This window comes from Cryptomeria japonica, unplaced genomic scaffold (assembly GCF_030272615.1).
Source record: "Cryptomeria japonica unplaced genomic scaffold, Sugi_1.0 HiC_scaffold_389, whole genome shotgun sequence".
NCBI lineage: Eukaryota > Viridiplantae > Streptophyta > Pinopsida > Cupressales > Cupressaceae > Cryptomeria > Cryptomeria japonica.
The window spans coordinates 68,764-92,665 of NW_026729210.1; the positions used below are offsets into that span (position 1 = coordinate 68,764).

Consider the following 23,902-nt stretch of genomic DNA (forward strand, 5'->3'; position numbering starts at 1 on the left):
CTTTTCATTTTGATGAGTGAATCTCTCAGTAAAATTATCCAGAGGGAAGTTACAAAAGGCAATATAATGGGATTATGACCCTCCTCTTAGGCCTCCTCATGCTCTCACCAACAATTTGTAGATGATACTTTGTTGATGGGGACAGGATCGGTTAAAGAAGCTAAGAATTTAAAAAAGACTCTAGATACTTATGAACAAGGTACTAGGAAAAATATTAGCCTAGCTAAAAACTCAAATTTTTTCTTTAACACCCCTGAACAAATAAAAAAGAAGATTGCCTCAATTCTAGGGTGTAAAGTTGGAATTCTGTACAACTCTTATTTAGGTCTTCCCCTCTACCATGGTTCAGCCCTAGACTCTTGGGTGAACCTTATTGATAAATTCTAGAACAAGTTGGCTGGGTGGAAAGGTGCTTTGTTAAGCCAAGTTGGTAAGCTCCAGTTGCTCAAAGCTTCACTTCAGAGCCTCCCATTATGGTATGAGTTTATTCAAAATCCCAGCCAAAATTGTTCATCAACTAGAAAGAATACAACAAAAGAAAATTTAGGACAGGGATTGAATCTAAGAATAGATTACATCTTGTGGCTTGGAATCAGGTTTGCCTTCCCAAGTCCATGGGGGGATTGGACATTAGAAATATGAGAGATTTCCATAAAGCCCTAATGGCCAAGCAACTTTTGAGATGTCTTAAAGAGAATAATGAATGGATTGACATTTGCAAACATAAATACCACATTTTAGATAACCAAAACACTTTGGAATCTTATGCCCTCCCAATGATGTTTCTAATTTATGGAGCAACTTCTTTTGCTCCTCCAAAGTTATTTTGCATGGTTGTAGATGGGTACTGGGGAATGGTGCTAAAATCAGGTTTTGGGATGACTGGTGGACTAGTGATAACCCCCTATCAGATTATGTTTGGGCTTCACCTTTCAAAGAATTATATCTTAGAAAAATTGGCTCCTGGGTAGCTAATTATTTTAGAGATGGAGCCTAGTTGGATCTCAATTATGTGGATAATGCTTTGATACCTATGAAACCTTGGTTGAATTGTATACACATCCCCTGCTCTCATGTGGAGGGTGAAGTGTTCTGGAATTTCTCCTCTTCTGGAAAGTTCAAGGTTGCCAATGCTTATAAGTTCATCTCCAGAAACTCCCCCACACCCTTCTGGGTGGGTATCTTGATGTTTATGTAGGGTAAGATCTCTGCCATTGACAATCTTTGCAAAAGAGGTCTTCCTCTTGCTAATAGATGTTTCCTTTGCAAAGAAGCAGATGAAAATGTTGGTCATCTGTTGCTTCACTGCTCTTTTGTCAGGGATATCTGGAATTTCTTCCTTAATATCTGGAACACTAATTGGGTCTTCCTTGATTTAGTTCAAAGGATGTAGTTTGAATGGATGTGCTCCTTTGAAACTCGGGCTTTGGGAGTTCTCTAGAATTTGTCTCTTCCTCATATTGCTTGGGGTATTTGGAAAGAAAGAAACAATAGAGTCTTTAGAGATTTGGAATCTTTTGCGCTTGTTGTGGCTACTAGAATTCACATTTCTACCAAGGACAATTTTTTGCACTCCTTCCCTAGCAGAAAGAATGACAATCCTCTCCCTACTCTCTAGGCGGAATGGGATACTATCAATCGGTGGAAAATTGATTGGAATATTGCAATTCCAATGCACAAAACAAAGCAGTGCAAACAAAATGTTCTTTGGCATTGCCACCTATGGGATGGATCAAAATCAATGTGGATGGGGTGGCTAAAGGGAATCCTCGACCGACCAGGTGCGGGGGAGTGGCTAGGAATCATACGGGTTTGTTGGTTTCTGCAATGGCGCTCCCTCTGGGCACCTAGTCCAACCACTTTGTGAAGGCCAGCGCTGCCCACATTGGGTTACACATGGCTAAAAGAGAAGGCTTTAGAAAAGTCTGGCTGGAGTCTGACTCACTAAACACTCTTAATTGTCTGAATGGGTGCACGGGTCCTAGATGGATGATTGCTAATCTGATCAAGGATTTCCAAGATATAATAAATAAGTTGGAAGAATTCAAAGTTTTGCATGTATTACGGGAAGGAGACAAAGCGACAGATCTACTGGCCAATATGGCGATGGGCTACATGGCGGCTAAATGGTGGAGTAGTAGGGTTTCATTCCCCAAACACCTATGCGATCTGGCTTGTGATGAGCTCACCCACTTGCGTTAATCAATGATCTTTAATCATGATTTGATTGAGTTGTTGGAAAAATGGCTCCTTTTTGTTTTCCCTAACTGAAGATCTAGAAACTTCCCTTGTACTTGGATTTTCTATCTGATTGTGTGGCCCATTTTTTTCTACTACTCAAAGACTTTTCTAGTGTGGCCCATTTCCTATGATTGTTCGAAGACTTCTCTGGTGTGGTCCATTTCCCGCAACTATTCAGAGACTTCTCTAGTGTGGCCCATTTTCTGTAGTTTGGCGACCCAGATCATTATGGGTGGGGACAAGAACACGCAAGAACCATCTACTTCTGAGAAATGGAAGAAAAACAAGGAGGTGTGGCAGGAAATCATTGATGGGGGATTGTCCCCTTCTTGGAAAGACTTCATGGCCCTTCTCCTCTGCTAATAGAATCCTTTGTCAATGGGTGGAAGAAAGGGGTCCCGAGGGCTTATGGTGTTGATTACCAGCTGGATGAAACCCTGGTGACGATGGTTACTGGTCTGGCGATGAATGGCAAAAGGTTCTATAATGATAGGAAAATAGGGGAGGAGGACTTGGCAAATTTTTTTGACAAATACAAGGAGCGATCAAGAGTTAACAAAATGGCTGATGGTGGCTACAATGGGAAAGATCTTATGGCTCCCAAAGTGGACATGGTCGAGTTCATCATGAGGTATATTACACTCGATGGTAGATATGCCAGTATCTTTTCCTACCATTTTACCATTTTGAATCATTTTACACATGGAAAAATCATTTCTATTCCTTTCTATCTAGCCTCCTCTTTAGAGAATAGTCTTGAAAAACATATGGAGAATCCAAATAATCATGTTCTTCATGAAGGGCTTATTGTGCTCATCATGGAGTACACTAAGACCCTTGAAGTTGTTCCCTCTCTATCTAAGAAAGGCCAACATACTAATATTCAGGATGTATCTGACTCAGAAATGGATTTGGAGGATAGTGGGGGTGCCATTCCTTTTGACGACCCTGATTATAAGCCAGTGGAAGAAGGTGAGATGATGGTCAGCCTTGGGACGTTTAGTAGTAAGAATCTCTCCAAATGGGTGGGCAAAAAATATAAATCTACCAGCAAACTGATTTCTAAGGACGAGCCCCATTCTAAAAAGAAGAAGCTTGCAGCTAAGGACTATGGTCCGAAGACTTCAAACCAAAAAATTAAACTAGACATTCCAATCAATGTCTTGAAGGAAAAGAAAGGGACCATATCTAAATAAGAGGATAGTAGGTTACAGAGAAATAATAATTTGATGAGCTTGGTTATGGAAGTGACTAGAAGGCAGGAGAGCTGATGGAAGTGGGTGGAGAGAGAAATTGATACCCTCAAAGTGGGGATAAAGGAGATTATTGATATCTTTATAGCCTCACTTGAGCCTAGCAAATCTGAGAAGCTCATAATTATGACCTAGAAGCTCTCCCAAGATGTCGAAGTGATGAAATACATTCTCATTTTCCTGCAATTGAACAAAAAGCTACCCTCTTTTTCCAAAAATCCTCAAAGTCACCAAGAAATACATGCAAAACCAAAAACATCCTTTTCCTTTTGCATGAGAACTCAATTAGCAACTTCCCATGCGAACACAAAAATCACTTCACATCAACACAAAAGAAAAGGGTAACAAATATTAATTACCAATTACAACTCCAAATGACCAATAAAATTAAAATAAATAACTGAATTCATAAATAAAAAATAAATACAGTAAAAATGTAGTTCTATAATATAATAAACCTATAATGAATACATATATACAAACAAACAAGTGAAAGAGAATCGCAACATCACACCCTACTCATAAATGAGTGATGTGACATTGTCCCTTTCACCTCCACAATAATAAGGCAACATGGCAATGACATAGCATCATCAAAAACATTATCACATCTAATATAAACATAAAATATAGGTTATCACATGGAAAAACATCACAATCAATAAATATAAGCCAAATCACATGATAATGAATAGGCACAAATAACCAAACACAACCCAAACATCAACATAGTCTTGAGTATACCATCATCCAACATAGAAACATAATGTATCAATGTCACCACAGAATATCTCAACATAAAAGAGTCTAAACAAGTCCATAAGTAACCTTAATATGTACCATAAAAGAGTTTGTCATGGAAGGGCACTACAATTAGTTATCCCATTCTAGGAATCCACATGTGGGAAAATAATATTAAATAATCATGTTCACAACCCACCTTTTTTGGATGTTAGTGGAACCCACCACCCCATATGAATATATTACAAAGAATAGTGAGAATAAATGTTTCAAAATATTTTTTCAATACACCCTAAGTGTCATAGGCCACTTTCCAAGGATATTGGAACCATGTAGTCTGACATAAGATTTACAAGGTAGATGACACCTTAATTCTAACACTTTGTTCACTATTTTGCAACCTTAAAAAGGTGGATATACATTTGTAAAATTGCATAACACCTAGTAATTAAATGGTAGACTCTTTATTATAAGGTGTTTATTTTTTATAAATACTTTAGGATGCATCATATTAAATAAAAATAGAACAAAGAAAGGAACTTGTGTTATTTCATGTCATCATAACTTTTGATAAGTCTAGCAAGATTCTTGGTTTCCCATGGATGGAATGATTTCAAGTAATCTCTTCTATTGGAAACATAAGTATGTGTTATCATTGATGTCAAATTTGTTGTCATGGGAGATCGATTGCAACTTGCATGGTGTTGTTGTCATCGATATCACACTTGCATATATTGATGACAAAGGTGAAGAGGAAGTTGTAGTTGCTCGGTTGTATGGTACAAAAATGAGTGTCCAAATGTTGTTATGATGTATGGTGGTGATATTGAGTTATTATGTGGTGTTTCAAAAGGTTTAAAGTCTTTATGGGAGAATGTTTCATATTCCCCCACTTTTTCTACTGATGTCTTTCAGTTTTAGATTTAATGTCTATGTTGTATGGATGTTGCACTATTATGTTTTCAAGTCCTTGATTGTTTAGATGTTAAAGTTAGTTGTTACAATTTGTTGGCAGTGAGGTTGTATGTCAAGACTACTTTGGAGAATGTTATGCATTGCTTCGTAGTGTTGGTCCAAGTGTTGTGGCTTGGAGGACATGTTCATATTGTTCATGTAGTGTTCCATTTCATAATTCAAGTGTTAGTATGCTCCAAAAGAGAAGTTATGTTATTATGTTATTTGATCTAATCTATTGTGTATGTCTTTGGTTGACTCAATTTCTTTATCTTATTTGGATCATACTCTTTTGGTCTAGATATGCATTGGAGATTGAGTTAAAGTGTTGTTATGAGTCTCATCATGGTGTACGGAGATCCACATTGAGTAATTTGCATTGAAATTTTTTTGGGGTCGACGAGTTAACATACTTTATTGTTTATCTACACATTACCTTATAAAACCTAATGCTAACCCTATATGCACTAGAATCCAAACCTTAAACAAAAATTAAGTCATAACACTAAACTAATTTGAAACCTAACCATAACCATAAATGTAAACTAAATGATAAAATAATTTGGATCTTCTATAGATATATGTGTACACTATTATCACATGTAATGTCTCCATTAAAAATTCAATTAATCTAATCTTACATTTGAGCTCTTATCAATATTAACATAAAAAATATCCTAATTTACAAAGGTTTTCCTCTAGAAAGATATATTTTAACCTATAAGGTCAAGTTTTTGATGGAAATTAAATTTAGTTGAATAATAATTATTGTTTAAAAAAGTATTACAAAAGCTACGCAGGGGAGATATACGCAATGAAAAGCTATACTGCATTCAACAAAAAGAAATGTATATTAAAACAATAAATGCTTATATATACATGACATGCTTTCAAACAACATAGCCCTAGTATATTTGGAAAAAAATCGAGCCAAATGGGAATATAATTATGCGTAGGTCCACTTCGCATGATTGCCTCCTCTTCCTGTTATCTTAAAATAAAGTTATTTTTATTATGGTTATAAAAAGGAGATACCTTTTTTTATGATTATAGATTAATATTTCTTTTAGTTTTAATTTTATTTATATATGTTAAATACCTCCCAATGATACTAATCTATATTGACATATATAGATTACTTAAAACAAAAAAATATTAATCTAAAAAAGGGAAGCACATAAATTTTTTATTATAATCATAATTAAAAAATTAAAAAACACAAGACAAATTAGCCTATAATCATAAAAAAGAGTTACTCACTTATAAAGAAGGTATCTGCTTTTTATGATTATAGACAATTATAAGCTAGTCTATCTTTTATACATACATACATTTATGTATGTGTATATGTATGTGTGTACACACAGACATAACTAAAAGACATATAATCATAAAAAGGAGATACCTCCTTTTAATGATTATAGGTTAATATCTCGTTTAATTTTATTTTTATTTTTAAATTTATATATGTTAGATACCTCTTCTTATGATTATAGGTAAGGATATTTTTTGTTTTGCTTTTTCTTTTATCTAAGTTATATACATTAGTTTCTCCTTGTACACACACATAACTTTATGTTTAAGTTAATATGCTTCTCTTTTCTAGATTCATGTTTATGATATTAAGATAAAGTTATTTTTATTATGGTTATAAAAAGGAGATACCCTTTTTATGATTATAGGTTAATATTTCTTTTTATTTTATTTTTTATTTTTATATTTATATATGTTAAATACCTCTCAATGATACTAATCTATATTGACATATGTAGATTACCTAAAACAAACAACATATTAATCTACAAAAGAGGTACTTAAAGTATATAAAGATAAAAACAAAAAGAAAATCAAAAGAGTTACTTATAAGGAAGGTATCTCCTTTTTATTATTATAGACAATTTTATATATATATATATATATATATATATAATCATAAAAAGGCAATACTTTCTTTTTATGATTATAGGTTAATATCTCTTTTAATTTTTCTTTTTATTTGTATATTTATATATGTTAGTTTCTCCTTATACACACATAACTTTATGTTTAAGTTAATATGCTTCTCTTTTTCAGATTCATGTTTATGATATTAAGATAAAGTTATTTTTATTATGCTTATAAAAAGGAGATATCCTTTTTATGATTATAGGTTAATATTTCTTTTAATTTATAGGTTAATATTTCTTTTATTTTTATATTTATATATGTTAAATACCTCTCAATGATACTAATCAATATTGACATATATAGATTACCTAAAACAAAAAAGATATTAATCTAAAAAAGAGAAGCACACAATTTTTTTATTATAATCATAATTAAAAAAAAAACACAAGACAAATTAACCTATAATCATAAAAAAGAGGAATCTAAAGTATATAAAGATAAAAACAAAAAGAAAATCAAAAGAGTTACTCACTTATAAAGAAGGTATCTCCTTTACACACATATATATAAAAGGTTACTCACTTATGATTATAGACAATTATAAATTAGTATTGTCTTTTACACATATATATAAAGTCACCTCCTTTTTATGATTATAGGTTAATATCTCTTTTAATTTTGTTTTTGTTTTTATATTTATATATGTTAGATACCTTCTTTTTAAGATTATAGGTTAATATCTCTTTTTATTTTTTATTTAATTTTATATTTATATATTTTAGATACCTCCTTTTTATGATTATAGGTAAGTACATGTTTTGGTTTTCTTTTTGTTTTTTATCGAAGTTATATACGTGAGTTTCTTCTTATACACACATAACTTTATGTTTAAGTTAATATGCTTCTCTTTTTCAAATTCATGTTTGTGATATTAAGATAAAGTTATTTTTACTATGGTTATAAAAAGGAGAAACCCTTTTCATGATTATAGGTTAATATTTCTTTTAATTTTTTTTTTGTTTTAATATTTATATATGTTAAATACCTCTCAATGATAATAGGTAAGCATATCTTTTGGTTTTCTTTTTGTTTTTACCTAAGTTATATACCTTAGTTTCTCCTTTTGCACACACATATAACTTTATGTTTAGGTTAATATGCAACTCTTTTTCAAACATGTTTATAGTGTTAAGATAAATTAATTTTTATTATGGTAAAATTATTAACAAATTTGTATTTATTATATATGTTTTTGGATTAGATTGTGTAGAATTTTTCTCGATTAAATTTGTATTTAATGGTTTCTGTGCCTTTTTAGGTTAATATATGTCTATATAGATTAGCATCTCTTTTTTAGGCACATATATATAGATTAGTATCCCAATTTTTATAGGTTAGTGTCTCTTTTGGTTTTCTCTTTGTTCTTATATATATATATAATTTTATTGTTTTATATGCTTCTCTTTTCTAGGTTATTATCTCATCTTATGTTTTCATCTTTATGTCTATTTATTTGATTTTATATTTATTGTCATCGTTATGTCTTGAGTGTTCTCATGTTTAACTTCATTTTTTCCATTTTTTTTAATTTTAATTTTTAATTGTTTTTTTTCTAATCTTTTCCCTCATCCCAACTCTCCTCTCTCCTTTATATCTACTTTTACAATCCTATTACACATTTTCCTCTTCTTGATGAAAGACTACTATGATTGAAAAAATTAAAAAACAAATACAATTTAAATCAAAACTCATACACTTAGTCTAATAAACTGTGAATTGTGAAATATTAATGCCAACCAATCATAATTTCAAACAGTGAATTGTGAAATATTAATGCCAACTAATCATAATTCAAATTGCAAGCTCAAAACTTGAAAAACAGTTACGGTCAAACAAATGACCGTTAGAAATCACTGCTCCCCCATGACATATGTACACCCAAGTATATTCAGAACTTTCAGTTGTAATCAAGGTTCACGTAATCTTTACGCAACGTGGAAGTGACCCACAGTAAATTACTCACATTAAAAATGCTCTATATATGCTGTGGATAAGAAACTCTTGATCAGAGTTCTGGTGTTGGTTGTGATCATGGCTGCAATCAGTACACAGTTGACCTTTCCCAAAGGAAATTCCCAAGATAGCAATGCAGAACACAGGAACTCTACAGTGGTTTATAAGGATCCCCACTAGCTAGTTGAAGACAGGATTGAGGATTTGCTTTCAAGGATGACTTTGGCTGAGAAAATTGGGCAGATGACCCAAATTGAGAGAGTAGTGGCTACCCCTGCAATTATAAGGGACCTTGGAATAGGTATGAATGTTTTTAGTCTTGTGGCTTAGGATTATTTTGATCCAACTGGGTTGCATTTTTCTAAAAAGGTTTCTGAATTGGTTATTTTAGATTGCAACAGGGTAATGAATTGAGTAATATAGCTTGAAATGGGGAGTTATACTATGTTATTAGATTGTAGGAATTATGGTATTGTAGCTTGGGATAAGCATCAATTGGGTGTCACTGCTACATTTGTTTTCTGGGATTTATACGGTGTTGTTGGATTGTCGGAATTATGGCATTCTGGCTTGGAATGGTTATGAATAGGGTATTATACTCCATTTTTCAGGGTTCACGGATTAAGGTATATTGTGATTTTGGATGAGCATTTTCTGGGTATCATTCTGCGTCTTTTCAGGGTTTGGGGATTAAGGTATTGAAGATTGGGATAAGTATGAATTGAGTATTATGTTACATTTTAAATATGTTTTGGGTAATAAGGTATTTCTGAACAGGGTATGATGCTGCATTTTTCAGGGGTTAAGGTATGATGTATTTTAGCTTGCGATATTTATGGAGTGGCTTCATTTTTCAGGGTTTTAGGATTTAGGAAATTTGGCTTGGTATAATTACGATTTAGGTATCGTACTGCTGAAGTATCAACTAGATACTATACTGCATTTTTTTTTTCAGAGTTTAAATATAGCTTGGAAGAGATATAAATTACGTACTATTCTGCGGTTCTTTTGAAGGTTATAGGCTTTGGGCATTACAGATTGGGACTTAATCCAAGAAATCGAAGGTACAACTTTTTGGGTATTGTATATTTTATGCGGTTTCTGCTAAATAAATTGGATTGTACACTGCATTCTTTCAGGGTTTACGATAAGTATAAACTAGGTATGATAGTGCATTTTGTTTTGGATGTCTTTTCTTTGAATTTTCTTGGCATTTTACTAGCATACGGAGTAGAACGGTTGTACACTTGTAGTAATCCAAGACATTTAAGGTCAGTTTTTTTGATATATTAAATTGCATTAGTTTAAGGATAATTCCTGGTTTGGGGTCTTAGATATCGTAGCTTGGGATGAGCAGGAACTGGATATATATATATTTTCACTGTGTAGGTTTCAAAAAGTTGTAGATTGTGGTATGGATTGGTTGTACTGTATAATCTTTTTGGGCATAGCTTGAAATGTATATGGATAGGTTAATATACTGCATTTTATATCAGAATTTAGGGTAAGGTTTTAAGGGAGGCTTCAGGATCTATTTTTATGGAGTGGGAGGTCTCATAAAATCAAAAAAAAATATGTTGCAGGAATGTTTTCCTGAAAAATAGCAGTCCCTATTTTTTAGGACTGAATATTTCAGCAGGTGAAATTGGGATGGGGCAAGAAATTGCCCAACCAGCTTTGGAAATTCTTTGCCACTTGTTAGTTAGCTAATATTTTAGATTCCCAAATTCTTTTAAGAAGCCCTCTCCATGGAACCTTACCTTAGTGTGAAGGGTAGGCATTATGGTGAATTAATTTTTCTATTTAGGGTTTAAAGGCTTCTAGCTTGGGATAAGTGTGTACTGGATGTTATTCTGCAGTTAGCTGAATGTTTTTCCTAAAAAAAGATGGTTCTATCATTTGTGCATTTGAAGGTACGTCTTTTACACTTGTATACTGCATTTGTATTGGGTTTTTTGCAATGAATTATGCATGTGTTACACTATTGAGATTGATCGAACATAAGGATTGTATTAATTTTGAGCTGGCGAGTGGTTTAAATGCTAAAATTGGGCACCCAAGTTGAAAGTTCAGTTGAAGAGAAATTATCCCATGTCAAAAGATTAATTTTTCTATTCTGTATTTGTTCATTGGGTATTTGAATTTTTTATGGATTTTTGGAGATAGCTGGATCATGATATGTTTGAATAAAAGTTTTGTTTATACATCATATTTTAAGGATGTGTTGTATTGGGCAAAAGTGGCTCATACCAATTTTGAAAGAATGCTGTACTATTGTGTTGTTACCTCAAGGATTTTGTGTGTTGTGGCTAAGGAGAGTCATGATAGTTTTGAATGACTGCTATGGGACCACGTTCGTATCAGATTTTTTTTTATGACATCATTATTCATTGATGTAGAAATTTGAATCTCAAGGGTTCTTTGTATACCGCAGATTTTTATGGATGTATTGCATTAGGTTAAAATCTAGATGGGTCATCATGATTTTGGAAGTATTGATATTTTCCCATGTTAATACAAGTTATTTATAATGTTTTTTATTAATTTAAATAGTAATTTGGATCTCACGTATTTTGCAGATTATTTCTCAGATCCTGAGAATTAGTAGCACAACCGTATGTTTCCAATGACTGCAAAATATTTACAAAACTCAGGATCTAACTCTCCTACCCATTCTATCTCTCCCATTACACATCTCCAATTTAATATCTCTTCCTTTCCTCACAAAGACACTGTGTCCTAATAGAATACTAACTCTTGATCTTTAGTAATCATGCAACAATTGTCTCCCACTATTTTGTGCCACTACTAACTATTCTAAACATAGCAAATACTATTAGACTAGTCTCCTAAATCTAGGGGATAGGTTTGATCATGCCTCTTAAAACATAAAAGTTAGTTTGCATCATTCTCTCCTTCTTTTAAAATTTTGAACCTCTTGGTTTAAGCTTATTTGCATGAGAATCATCTTTTTGACCATCCAATTTGACTTGAAGAATCAAGCCATGGTGTTCCCTTCCACCAAATTAAAAATTTTCTCAAATCATCACTTTTTGACTTGAAAAATCAAGCCATGATGTTCCCTTCCACCAAATTAAAAATTTTCTTAAATCATCACTTTTGTTTTCTTTTGCTTCCAACCACTTGTTGGAATAGAGATCCTCCTCCTTTGTCAATTTATCTTCTTCTTTTTGCAGCTCCTTGAAGGCTTAGGAGTTCTCCTCCACTGAAAATCATCATTATTTTTCACAACATTTGTATCACCTGCACATAAATCATTTAAAACAGGAATAAAGTTAAAGGAATAAAAATCTCCCACTAGTGCCTTCTCCTCCTCTGTGTTCTGCCATTTAGGCATGCTTCCTTTTTCATATTTCGTGAGATGGTCTTCTTGTCTTACATTAGTGTGATGTTGTTCACAGTACAAATTCTTTTAGACATTGTCCCTTAAAACATAACTGTACTTATCTTTACTCTTAGCCTCAATCATCCTTGTTCCTTCCTCTATTTGAATTACCACCTCTTTTGCTGGTTGCTTTGCTTACTCTATTCAATTTCTCTTCTGTTTTTAAAGTTAATTGATAGCTTCATCTACAGAATTCACCTTGAGTAAGGTTAACTCATTTTGTAGCTGGAATCTAAGTCTATTAATATACCTGGCCATAGTATGCTCATTGTCTTCTTGCAAATTAGTTCAACTTCATAGATTCTTCAGTGTAGGTAGATATGGAGGACTCCTCCTGTTTGAAGTTCTGAAATTCTATAAAAAGCTTTTGCTGGTAATCTGAAGGCATGAAACTAGTCTTTAAATGCTTCAATATCTTTGGCCAGAACTTAATTTTCACCTTCTTCAATATCTTTGGCCAAAACTTAATTTTCACCTTTCATTGACTCCTAGTGTTTTGAAGATTCTCCCACCATAGAGTTGCATGACCTCATCTTTGAAGCTGCAATCTTCACCTTTCGTGGATCAGCTTCCTCAATCCCTTCCATATCATAGTACTTTTCTAAGTCTTGAATCCAATCCAAGAACACCTCAAGATTTACTTCACCTTTAAAAGCAGGAACGTCAACCTTGACTCTAGTTCCTTGTTTTTTAATGGCTATTCTAAGCCTCCTAAATCTGAGGGATCGGTTTGATCATGCCTCCTAAATCACAGGAGTTCATTTGCATCACAATCTATGATTTATTTGGTTTGATAAGATTTGTTGGATGTCTAGTAGTTCTTGCTAGCTTCAATTTATTAGTTCTTTAATTTTCCTTTAAAATACTTGGTGCATGTCAATATTGTATTTTGTAGGTATATTGTTATAGGAATATCATTATAGTTTACTAAGATTTCTTGATGCCTTATTATAACTTTAAAGTATAATTGAAAGCGCAATTGCCTTCTATAGTCAAGAGTCTTTGGATGTATGATATTTAGAACTTTGAATTTTAATGTATAACTAAGGCAAAATTGACTTCTGCAGTCAAAGTCTTTGAGTTTATAGTATTGTCTGGTTTTCTTATACTGCAATCACAATAATTCAACACGTCTGTAGTCAAGAGTCTTTGGATGTATGGTATTTAGAACTTTGAAGTTTAATGTATAACTGAAGGCAAAATTGACCTCTGCAGTCAAAGTCTTTGAGTTTATAGTATTGTCTCGTTTTCTTATATGGCAATCACAATAATTGAACATGTATGCCGTGATCCATGATGGGGAAGGTGTTATGAATGTAATAGTGAAGATACTGAAGTAGTTGTAAAAATGGCAGAAATCATTGAAGGGCTACAGGGCTCTCCTCCTGAAGAACATCCTAATGGCTATCCATATGTGGGGGGACGGTATGCTAGCTTTGTTACCATTTTTCATTTATTTTCAAAACTCTTGGGAATGTTTTTCCTAATCATGATTTTCTTGTGTTCAAATGTTCAATTTCAGACAGAATGTTGTAGCTTGTGCCAAGCATTTTGTTGGAGATGGTGGAACAGAGGGAGGAGTCAATGAACACAATACTCTGGCAACCTACTATGATCTTTTCTAGATTCACATGCGTCCATACCTGTACTCCTTGGCAAAGGGTGTGTCAACTATCATGGCTTCTTACTCTTGCTGGAATGGAGAAAAAATGCATGCAAACCAACACCTTCTAACTAGGATTTTGAAAGATGAACATGGATTCAAAGTAAGTAAATATGACAAATAGAGTGATTCATTTTATTTATTTTCTGTAATAATAATTTTATCACAGAGGAAGAACTCTAATCAGAACACTACTTCCATTGGATTTCCAAAGCATACCGATTTTTTTTCTTCTGATTAATACATGGAGCAGGGCCATTTAAGAAACATGTCTTTTCTATTACAAGAAAATCATGAAATACGTTCCCAGACAATACGCAAGAAATCTTGAGCTGATAATTGGCTTGATCGTTTTGAGTACAAGGATTTATCATTTCAGATTGGGAAGGAATAGATAGGATCACCTCACCACCAGGCTCAAACTACTCATACAATGTTTGTTCTTCGATCAATGCAGGAATGGACATGGTGATTTTAAATGATTAATCATGTTTCCATACCACTATATTGGTTTTCTTTCCAGTCAGTAATTTATTTTATCTAATCTTGAAACTATGTAGGTGATGGTCCCTTTCAAGTTCAAAAATTACATTAGTAACCTTACAAAATTAGTCAATTCAGGCCAGATTTCTATGAGCAAAATAGATGATTCAATTAGGAGGATTCTCAGGGTCAAGTTCATTGCTGGCTTGTTTGAACATCCCAAAACAGACAGATCATTGTTGGGCATGGTTGGAAATCCTGTGAGTAAAATGAAATCCACTTGCATTGCATGTATTTTTCACTTTGAGGACATTGTATTACAATGTTGACAAGAAGCAAGTGGATTTAATTTTGATTTTTAATAAATTTTTGTTTTGGTTCAAGCTCACAGAGAAATAGCCAGAGAAGCGGTTCACAAGTCACTGGTTCTCTTGAAGAATGGAAACAAGGGTGAGAAACCATTACTACCTTTAAACAAGAAAACCCAGAAGATACTAGTAGCAGGCAGTCATGCAAACAATCTGGGATATCAGTATGGTGGATGGACAATAAACTAGGCAGGCAGTAGTGGATCCATGACTGTAGGTAAAAATTTGATAACCCAGAAGGCTTGTGTATCTGCTTATATCATACTTAATAGTTTTGAGTCAATGTCATCTGCCTATCTCATAATTAAGAAGATTAATTCAGATGACTATTGAGATAGATTCTTTCTTGGAGTAGAAGATAGATGGATGGTAGAAGATAGTTGGTTTAAATGGGTCTAAGCAAGAGTTCACAATCTCAAATTCCTCATTGTACCTTTAGATCAACTGCTTTAATTTCCTATCTTGAGCTAATTCTCTCTCCAAGATGATCTGCCCCTTATTATTTTTTTATGTATATGATAATGTTGACACCTTTCCAGTTTAAGAACCAATTCTCAAGTAAAATTTGTAACCAATTCTCAAGTCACAATTCTCAAGTAAAATTTGTCTCTTTTTTCACAGGAACCACTATTGTGGTAGGGATCTAGGGTGTTGATGGTGATTGTGGACCTAAATTGGGTCTAGTACTATCTAGGTTATGGATCGACTTAATGAAACATGTTGTTAGGACTTCTCGATGTGCTTACGAGATGACTTTTGGATTGGATGATATTTGTTTGGTCTCAGGCCGCCATGTTTTATAATTATGTAATCGGTTTTATTATTTGGTGGTCGACCTAATTGTTTAAAGTCGAGGGTTTGTATATATATGTGTAAGATCTCTTTGTTGATCATGTAAGGGATAAGGTAATGCAAGTGAATAATGTAATAATCATTCATGCAGAGGATTTGGTCGATCATAGGTGATCGAGTTGGGTTTATGCAAGAGATTTAAGACCTCCGGTATTGAGCTTAACCAAAACTATATCCAGGCATAAAAGATGTTATTATTGCAATTCATTCTTTCTTTCAGATTGTAGTTTGGATTTTTATGTAGTCAGTGAGAGTCCTTTTTGTAATGAGCAGTGTGATCTAGGTTGTTGGCCTTCCTGCAAGTATTATTTGATTGTCGGTAGGCTTCCCACTATATTTTTTCCCTTTACCAGGTTTTCCATGTACAAATCTTGGTGTCATGTGGATGGTAACTATTCTCTAATTGTTGGTTGTGCTTAATTGGTATATCTTCTATTTTGGTAATTGGTTTATGTATTCCGGTATTGATCTTATGTGTTTGGGTATTAAAGTTTTAATTTTTTAAGATTTTGGCAATCTAGTGACAATTGATTCACCTACCCCCCTCTTAGTTGTCCTCTGGTTATTTGAACTGTCTAACACCACTCACATTCTAATGAAATAAATTATCCAAATTAGCCTCCATAGATTTGGTAATTAAACATTAGGAAGCCTTAATTTTGACAACTTCTTCTTAGATAAATATTATAGGTAGGACTAATGGTAGTAAAACTCATGCACAAAGGAGGGAAATTTGAATTTGAATTTGCAAATTATGATTAAGCAATACTAATTTTTGTGACAATGATTGATTAGATAATTAGTTACAAAATTTGAATTAAGGTTTTTGTAAATTTTACAATTTAAAATTAGGGTTTTTGTAAATTCAGCCACTAAATTTATGTAATTCAATTTAAAATTGAGATCTAGGAAGAAAATTTTGAATTTTAAATTAAATCATCAATTTTGAAATAATAAATCCAAATGAGACAATGCACAAGCTCAATTTTAGGATGAAATTTTAGGGTTTTTGTGAATTTAACCCATAAATTTTTTAAGTTTAATGAAAAATTAAACTTGCAAATGTAAATTTGAATCTAATATATGAAAACCACTAATTTTTGGACTTAGGTACCATTATATTAAAAGAGGGAAGTAAACCCAATGGATCTAGCCACAAATCAGCAAGGATAAGGACTAAGAATTCTATTGGATTTACTAGGTTTGAAATGTATTGAACTCTTTTTCAAGTTGACTTATAAAAATGTTGAAAGTAGGGTAAATGGGTTGGAATTGATGTAAAAAATGCATAAATGGTAAGCTATAGTCATAAGATTGAGCCACGAATTAGGATCTAGCAAATGTAAATATATCTAGATCTGTTCCTAGAAGGAGATCTTTATTTGTCATGTCCATATTGATGGTCGCTCTAGTCCTCCACATTTTTTGCACTCTAATGGGGGATTGATTTGACACTGTAAATAAACCTAATTCTGATAATTGTAGGTTCGTACCTGTTCCTATGAAAAAAAGAAAAGAGAAATAGGTTGGGAATAGGGGTTTAACTTAGGTTAAACCCTATTTTTTAAATTAACCATGAATTAGAAAGAAATATGATGGAATTGCAGTAATGGAAATGTTCTCTTTTGGAGGGAGATGTTGAATAATGATTGAAATACAAACTATATACCGCCTTGTGAAGTTTTGTTTGTCTCCATGAATAATTAGGGTTTCATGATGTTCTCAATAACAAATAACATGAATGTCAACTCTAATGCATGAATCTTGACCTTATCTCTACTCTAATGCTTGAAAGAAGACTAATTGTGTTCACACTTTAAATTGGATGCTCGATTCCTTAAATTGATTGATTAATATTTTGTTGAATTCCAATTGTATATCCAAATGAGAGGGGTAGACCTCCTTTTATACTTGCCTATCTAAAAAAAACTTATATTTTTTACATGAGCCAATATGGGGTCAGGATGAGGACTAGGGTGCTTACACCCTGATCTTGACCAATCAGGCACTAGAATATAAGGGGAGATGAAGTGCAGGGTCAAAAATATGGCAAATATGCATGGTATGAGAAGAATTCAATCTTCGTTCAGGCCTAAGCACACAAATACCAAGGTGGGGTGCCATATGAAGAAAAAATTACAAGGAAATATAATTTAGGACGCTACACCTTTTTATCTATAGGATTAGTTAAAGGAAATTTAGGCATAGTATAACCATTTTCTACTACCATCCAAACATAAAAAATATAGATTTCCATTATAATGCTCGAAAATCCATAATTTGTGCCATCAAACAAAGGTACCTTATTTGATGATGAAACTTCCAGGTTATTCATCTGTTCTATTAACATAACCTGCTTAAACTAATTAAGTCTCTAAACAATCTAAGAGATAGATCACACAAAGAAACCAATGCACAAGGGACTATGTGGAAACCCGAGATGGGAAGACCACAATGAGAAATGTTGCTAGGATCTACTATCCTCATCCAACCTCATATTTAAAAAACTTACAAAATTTTAGGGCACTAGCCCAAGGAATCACCAAATACCCTATGAGAGCACCAACTCCCTACAAAAATATCAACATAACAAACTGAGCACCAACTTAGCATTCTTAAGACATTAACCAAAAGAATGTTACAAATATATCATTCCAAATTTGAAATTTTTTAGTTAGCACTATTAGAATTATATATTGAAACATTAAATACTGATTACTATTTCCTTTGAGATGTTTTGATTAGATTTACAAATCACTGTGATATTATCTTCTAAACAAACTTCAATAAAAAAAACTATCAATAATCTTCTGAAATGATATTTACAAATTTAGAAATATTCATCAAATAACTTACAATATACTTCTTTTATTTGAATTACAATTCTATTCAAAACTCTAAAACGTTCACCACAAAATGATCATATACTTGTATTCATAGCACTTCGTCAAGTACTATTATTGAATGCCCTTCACAATATTGCAAGATGAGTTCTCCCTTCTTTTCAACGTTTCAATGTAGATATCTTTGTATCATTTTACAAAGATTGAATATAAAATAGATAAAGAACTGTTACAACTAAATGATAGTTTAACTAATTATAATTGATCATGATGTAGAGGTTAGTTACAACTTTTCTAACCAACTTGGAAGATCATTTTCTATATCATATGCACTAACTCTTTTTGATCAATTATTTTCTAGTTGTAAACTCAACTGTCAATTGGATGGCTAGAAGATGGTTAGAAACTACTTTAATTGTCAAGACAGCTATGCCTGTGTAGTAATTATAACTAATGCCAACTTTATAAACTGTAAACATAAGCAATAATAAAGTTCACCATGTTTTGATATAAACCTATCATCTAGTCAAAATATATTGAAGCTAAGGATAGACATAATTTCTATTGTTTATTCAATTTATATTTTTTACCACCATTCATCATTAATATCATTCTAAAACTACAAGTACTTGTATCAACATAACTCATCCTCTTGAAATATGAGACTAAAAATAAGAAAATGTTAAGAGATTTCAACACCAAATAATATGTAGTCTAGAATACAATTTGAAACAACCAGTGATAAAAGAAAAGAATATTTATGAGTTTGGTGACTATCAAATCTATGAGGAATTCTTATTCTATTATCTATAGGAAATTCCATCTCTACATATGTGTGTTTGTTTCACAATGTCTAATGCCATTTGCAAAATATGATAAAGGAAAAGCCCCTAAAACGAATAATAATACCAATTACACTAATGTACCCTATGATTGTACTATCAACCATATCATTAAATTGGAAAAAAATGTGTCTAACAAAATCATAAAAGGCAAAGCCCCAGAATGCAATGTGATTATTGACGAGGTAAAGTTACTTTACAAGGTGCTACATCCAAAAACTAAAATGACCTTTAGACCAATTGAGAAAAAAATCTACTCTTATTTTGATCCTTGACCTCTTCCGTATTTGATGTTTGCACAAAGCCATTTTGGATAAATCTTACAAGAGACATTTGTCCCTACCAATCTAAATGTGGACTAGTTTCAAGCCATGGTGGGACACCATTCTACCTCTCATTTCCTTACATTCACCAGATAATATGGCACATCTCTACAACAACCACACAATGCACCACTTCATATTGAATCTTTCCTCCATAAACACTAGATAAAATAAGTCATCATAGATGGAGAAGCAGGTCTCAACATTTCCACTTTGAAAGTTATCATAACACTAGGATTATTTGAAAATGCTATAGATTCTAGAAAAATCACTATAAAAGCATATGATGATGAACGCCCCTGAAAAGGGAAAATCATTCCACCTCTCCAAATTGGGCTACTAACAAAGGATGTGGTATGCCAAGTCTTTGATGTTGATCTCACATACAATATACTTTTCGGACAACCTTGGATACTTGCAATCAATGTGCTGCCTTCAACAGGCCATCAATGTATCAAGTTACCACACAATAGAACAATAAGTCATGGTTAAAGGTGATCCAAACCCATACATGTATTGCAATAATATTTGACCAAGACCTATAACAATAGTTACTATAAATTGGGAGGCTAATCCATCTTTAGCTTATATCGATCTAGAACCACTAAAAGCTTTCACTTGAACTATAAAAGAAAGGCATCATCAAACAATTACAACCGAAGTTAGTACCAAAGAAATAGAGGACAAAGGGACTTGGTTTTCCACCATTAAGGTTATATGATCTTGACTCTCAAGAGAAATTACAAACTATTTATCCCACTTCCACCAATGATCAAAATAAGGAAAGACAGTACTCTACAAATTCAAATGAATGGGAATGGGGTTCCAATAAATCATCCAGTAATTATGACATTGCAGAAACCTTCACAGAACTTTGGAGAGGGTATCAAACATTTTAGTCACAAAAAATATTAAAATAAAAACAAATGATGGGTTTTTTTTCTGAAAACCGCACCAGGATGGTTTCTGACCCCAAAAACTAAAAAGAAAGGAAGCATATGATGGTGAAAACCTCCCTACATTGTAGAATTTAAAAGAATATTTTTTTCTTTTCTCTAAGCTTTGAATTGAAGAGTCGATTTATTCTAAATAATATTGACAAGTGAGTCCTAATAGAAAAACTAATATGATTTCTGATCAACAACCTAAATGAATCAAAGCTGGAAATGTCTTGTTTTTAAACTCCCAAGAATATTTTAACCTTCATAAATGACAATATAAAACAAAAGCCACCCACCCCGCTCTCAATTTCTTCTATTGCTTGCCCAGCATAAGAAGAGAGCACAAGCACATATGATCACCAGCCGAATCTTTGCCACACTTCTACAGCTTACACCTATTGTACAGAAGTTAACGCTTCGAACACCCCTTTTTTTTTATGTCGTGTATATGACAAACACGCTTATAAAATTCCAACCGAATTACTTCATGCATTATCATTATTACTCTGTAAAGTCTAAACCTCTCAAGGAATTAAAAGAGACAGAAATATATAAAACAATCTGAATATTTATATTAATAATAATGAAATATTAAATCAAACTTCTAAGTAACTGTTCTAATAAACTTCAGATATTATTTCATTCCTCTATAAACCATTATAAACTCACAACTTATAGCTTGAAGAGATGGACTCTCAAAAGAGAGTGCATACAAAATGAAAACCATAAAATATATAGCAAATTCATCACTTACCAAGGAGAGGGAGGACGGAATAAAATATTATCTGCCAAACTACCCTAGCTATAAAGCATGCGAAACCTGCAGATAGAACAGCGGGTAGAGTATAGAATTAATGTGAATAAGATCCTCATTGAGTACTTTCATTTAATGCTGAGGATTAAGAGCAGATATCGATGATTATGGAAGATATAGACATGATAGATTTGGTGGCGTAGTTGGGATTATTTCCAACAACCTCTATCCCAATCCCAACTTCCTATTTTCTCCTGGTGTATTAAATGGACTGATGTTTTAGCTGCTTCCCAGAGTGAACTGTTGCATCAGTTTCAAACTGCTTCTCACCTGGCACTCGCTATGGGGCCCTTTAAACATCACCCCATAGCCCGTACTAAATTTCCTTATTTCTAGGCACCCCTGCCCCTCCGTAAAGGCTATGGGGTGTTGTTTAAAGGGCCCCATAGCCGGTGCATTCTCACCTAAAATCTGTAGGATTTCCAATTTACAAAGAATAAAAGATCACCCTATCCTCCTTTTATGCGTGTGAATACAACATTTCCCTTGAGAATTTATGTCTGTCGATTCCTGTGCGAATACATTTAACAGTGAGAAAGAAAATAATAATAACTCTGTATCCAATGTTCCACAAAATATATATAAATGAAGAATGCGTTTTCACCATGCTTTGAATTATTCTTTTGTTTAAGTAAAATTTCTGAAAGCTGTCCTTTCAAACATTGTTTAAGGTGATAGAAATTTCACAGAATCCAACAAAATATGAAGATAGTGATGCATATTCCTCGCAGATCAAAATTTTTGGTCAGTTTCATTTGATGGACTTTAAATGGAGTAATCTTTTTACAACTTTTTGATTTTGACAATGTTTTTTCTTACAAAGATTTATTATTAAACTAATTAGAACAATACTAAACAAGAGCTCTGATGGAGCTATAGTCCCTGCCTTTTGCAAGTGATGGGTCAATGAAGTATTGGATTTGAGAATGGAAGATAGAGAATGGAGAGTAAAGACTTTGCAGGAAAGAGTGGAAAATAAAGGCAATAATGTGCATTTTGTGGTTCAATTAAGTCTTTGATATAGGGATATTGGAGTTAAATGAAACTTCCAATACACAATCACTAATTTATAAAATGTAATATTAATTACTTAGGGGTAGTGTACAGGTATTTTGTGCATGTTCTGAATGTTTTCAGTTTAGATGGTCAAAACTAAGAATTGCGTGTGTCAAATTCAAATATAATGAACATTTCGCCAAATCTTAACTCATTAAGTGAACATTATACTTTGGAGAAAAGTGAAACAAAAATTGTACAGTAAACATTTGAAATATTAAAACATGCTATGGATTTGACATCCTAAAGGTTTTTGTATTTATATATTATAATTTGGAAAGTAGTTGAAAGTTGATACTGGGTACAAAAATGATAACTAGTTGTAGTTCGCTATGAACAAGTCTTGAAAAGTACTATTAAATGGCAATTTGAAAAGTATCATAGGCAATGTTGTGTCTGTTCTAGATACAGGTAAAGATTGGACAAGATTTCTATTTACAAAAAGCAAGCATGGCGTCGAATGTTTGTAGTAATCATTTGGGAACCTGTAAAATTAACAAAATAAAGATATTAATTATTAAAGTTGGAGAGCAAGTGAAATGTGCAAATGTACATGAACAATGCTGATATCACATATGCATTGTAGATATTTTTTTTATTTTTTTTAATATGCATTGTAGACATTATTCCTATGTCAAGTTACATTACATTATTTTATCAAACCCTTCCGATTGAAAATATAAAGCAAAACAATAAGAATCATTAAGCAAAACAATAAAGCAAATACCATAAAGCAAAACAATAACGCAAATACCATAAAGCAAAACAATAAGAATCATTAAGCAAATACAAAAATAATCCTTTAAAAATATAAAATTTATATTATTCCTTCCAACAGTACTTCAATCTGATGTGTACATTGTCGAAAAGGGATTCAAGAAGCTTATTGAAGATTAATCCTCTGGCTTTCCCTTCTAATTATCATGACAATGAGGAGTTGGATGGAGATATTCAAACTAAATTGAAGGAACAAAAATGATGTTGCAGTTCTGTTCTTCAGCATGAAATGCCTATTTTATGGTTAGCAAGCTGAACAAAATAACAGTATTAATCTATGTAAGTATTTTCTCCCATGTCAACACAGGTCATATAGGAAAATTTAGCTCTTCTGATTATGGAACCATGTACCAACTTTGAAAATTGAAATCAACATCGTATTAATAGTTGAAGCATCAAAAAGAAAGTTAATAAACTGTTTTATAAGTCCGTAAAGTAAAAATTT

General features: G+C 32.6%; 1 long non-coding RNA gene across 1 annotated transcript; it reads left to right on the plus strand.

Annotated features, from left to right (window-relative positions):
- Positions 1-9,136: 9,136 nt before the first annotated feature.
- Positions 9,137-16,005, plus strand: LOC131871278 (uncharacterized). Its single transcript, XR_009369538.1, has 5 exons — positions 9,137-9,390; positions 13,851-13,920; positions 14,018-14,901; positions 15,033-15,226; positions 15,631-16,005. It is a non-coding gene; the product is annotated as an uncharacterized LOC131871278 (long non-coding RNA).
- Positions 16,006-23,902: the final 7,897 nt, after the last annotated feature.